Source organism: Coffea arabica, chromosome 4c, assembly GCF_036785885.1.
Source record: "Coffea arabica cultivar ET-39 chromosome 4c, Coffea Arabica ET-39 HiFi, whole genome shotgun sequence".
NCBI classification, from domain to species: Eukaryota; Viridiplantae; Streptophyta; class Magnoliopsida; order Gentianales; family Rubiaceae; genus Coffea; species Coffea arabica.
In genome coordinates, this window is record NC_092316.1 from 33,832,128 (window position 1) to 33,835,602 (window position 3,475).

The following is a 3,475-nucleotide window of genomic DNA, read 5'->3' on the forward strand; positions in this document are numbered from 1 at the left end:
TATTTTACCATTTTGACTTGTTTACGCGCGTTTGTAAGTTCCGGAGTGAAGCAGATAGCTCTAATCTGATCCGTAGTCCTGGCGAAAGTTGGGCAGGCAGTCCGCTAACCCCTTTGGTTCGCCTTAGGGGAAAGTGGGGCTGTTACAGCGTGAAGGTGAGCAAATCCTTTGCTCAGGTTTGTTGCTTCAGGTTACAGCTTCCTCGGTTTTCCTCCCGTCTTCTTCCGAGTCTCAAGTTCTGGTTTTTCTTTCGTTTCCCTCAAACTCGCGGGTCTCCCGTTCCTTCCAGCTTTTCCAGTCTTTCTCTCCTCACCTCCCAGATTCTAACCGTCACCCTAGCTCTCTTTTCCTCAGCTTTTACCTCTCTCAAAGCTCTAACCTTTTGCGCAGCCCCCCTGTTTTCTCTTCCGGACTCAGCCGTCACTCCCTTTGTTTCTTTTCTGGTTTCCTCTCCAGCCCACTCACCAAACCCCAGCCGTTAAAAGCCTTCAGATTTTTCTCACTCAGCCGTTATCTTCCCAAAAAACCCTCTCTCTCGCTCTCCTTGAAGTTTCCTTCCATCTCTCTGTAGCTTTTTCTGGTTTTCTACCGCTCTCTCGCTTCTCAGTTTTTCCTTAGCCGTCAACTCAAAAAACCTTCCCCTGCGGCTGATGCTCTCTTTTCTATTTATATCGGACTCCTCAACCCTAAAACCCAGTCCTTTCTTCTGTAATTTGCAGCCAAGGGACTGCCCAGCCTTTCCTTGCAAGCTGCGACAAAACGCAGCTTGCATGCCGCAAAACCTCTTTTTTTTTCTTTTTTTTTCCAACTTAATAATTTAACAAAAATAAAAGTAAAACTAAATAATAAAAACAACAATTTTAATTACAAATACATCAAAATAAACAAACTAAAACAACAAAATTACCATTTTCAATTTTTTTCTTTCATTTTTCATTTTTCATCATTTTTCACTTTTTTTCTTTTTTTTTCAAGAAAGCATTGAATTTAGATTACAAACGACTAAATCATATTTTTTTTGAATGCTTTTTCTTTTCTTTTTTTCCCCGTTTTTTCAACAAATTCTATGATAAAAACTTAAAAAATAAAAATAAAACTAGAAACTAAAAACTAAAAAATCGAATAAAACTAACACGACAAATAAAAAACTAAAAATAAACAGTAAATGAAATTACACCAAAAATTTGGTGTCTACAGTTTGCCCCTCTTTGTCTGAGTTTTGGAAAAACTTGAGACAAAGAAGTAGACACCAAATATTTATCTGCATTATTCGGCTGCAAAGTGATTCCAACAAACAAGAATTCTAGAACGGGACTGACCCGAACAGAAAACGGGACTGGCCCGAACAGAAAATTAAAACGGGACTGACCCGAACAGAAATTTAAAGGGGACTGACCCGAACAGAAATTTAAATGGGATAGACCCAGACAGAAATGCAAATGGGATAGACCCGGACAAAAAATGTAAATGGGATAGACCCACGGGATAGACCCGGACAGAAATTTAAATGGAATAGACCTAGACAGAAATTTAAATGGGATAGACCCAGACAAGAAACTTAAAACGGCACTGACCCGAACAGAAATTTAAAACGGGACTGACCCGAGCAGGAATTTAAACGGGACTGACCCGAACAGAAATTTAAACGGGACTGACCCGAATAGAAATGAAAATCATGGGACTGGCCCGAAATAAATGAAAAATCATGGGACTGACCCGAATAAAACGAAAATCATGGGACAGACCCGAATAAAATGAAAATCATGGGACTAACCCGAACAAGTTTTTAATCATGGGACTGACCCGAATAAGCTTTAAATCATGGGACTGACCCGAATAAAACGAAAATCATGGGACTGTCCCGAATAAAATGAAAATCATGGGACTGACCCGAATAAAATGAAAATCATGGGACTGACCCGAATAAAACGAAAATCATGGGACTGACCCGAATAAGCTTTAAATCATGGGACTGACCCGAATAAGTTTTAAATCATGGGACTGACCCGAATAAAACGAAAATCATGGGACTGACCCGAATAAAATGAAAATCATGGGCCGCACGCTAGTGGGACTGACCCACGGCTAGCGGCGATGAAAATGAAATGCACACTGGCGGGACTGATCCACGCTCCAGTGGCTGTGAAAATGAAATGCTCACTGGCGGGACTAACCTCACGCTCCAGTGGCTGTGAAATGAAATGTCTTGCCAGTCGGACAGTGGGATCAAACCCGAACCTGCCGTGATGAACTTGATTTGATTTTTGATTTTTGATTTTTTGATTTGATTTGATTTTTTGATTTTTGATTGATTTTTTGATTTTTTATTTTTGATATATATATATATTTTTTTTCCAAAGATAATTTGCCCCAGTATGATGAATTGGTCAGTGCATCTGCTCCTATAGTTGATTCCTCATTGCCATGTTGTTGCGCCTTTTGAGCAAATTTGCTCGTGACATTTCCGATCCATCTTTGTTCACTGGAGACTCTTTTCCGATACTTGCCCCAGTGCGAAGTGTGATCGCTTTCATTTGTGCATGCAATTTTTCTGCAAGAGAGAAAAAACAAAGAAATTGCCACCATCATTTGATCCGTTTTCCTTTGAGAATCGTGTAAACATGAGTTTTTCTCCTTTTCCTTCCTTTTTCGCCAACTTCTGCTGCGGCATCCGATTAAGTTGGATTTCTTGCTCCAAAACTTTTCCGATTTCTCAAACTGACCAGGTATGTGTTTTGTCATACTGTGAAGGCTGCGTGGCTGGCTTTGCTGAATCTCAACCGTTTCCGAAAGACGACTGAATCCAAGCATTTTTTTGAAATAAACCCCGGGGATTGTTATTTACCAAAATTCAAGAAGTTAAAATAAAATGAGGTATGCAATAAAAATTCACATGCTATGAAGGAATGAATATGCACAAGAATGCAAAATATAATCATCTGTGCCTACAAAATGCCATAAATGCAGGCACTTTGGAAAAAAATGAGCTTGCTAAAAATGTACTTGCGAAAGAATATTTATTTTACAAAATGACACAATTTTCGGCCAACAGATGTCATGTTTGACACCCTGGATATCTTTGTTCTGGAACTCAACACTGGCAGAAGTATTCTAAATGAAGAGAGATCCAAATGAACCAAGTCACCAGCTATTCCTCCTCGTGCTTACAAAACTCACCGTGGCGCCCTTCTGGGTTTTCACCAAGGTTGCCCCCACCCTTGTTTTTTTTGTTTTTTTTTTTTGAGGTACCCTTTCGGGTTTTCACCTAAGGAACAATGAAGAAGCTCGTCCACGATCGACTCAGGAGTGTGAGTTGAAGATTTCTGGCATCAGTAAAACGTGCTTCCCTTATAAGTTTAAGTGAAGGCATTATAGACATCACTTGCCAGTTGATTAGCAAAATCCCTAATAGAAATACAGCAAGTGACGAAAGCCAGGACTTTTGGATTTTTGTAATGAGGTCAGGTGGGGTGTT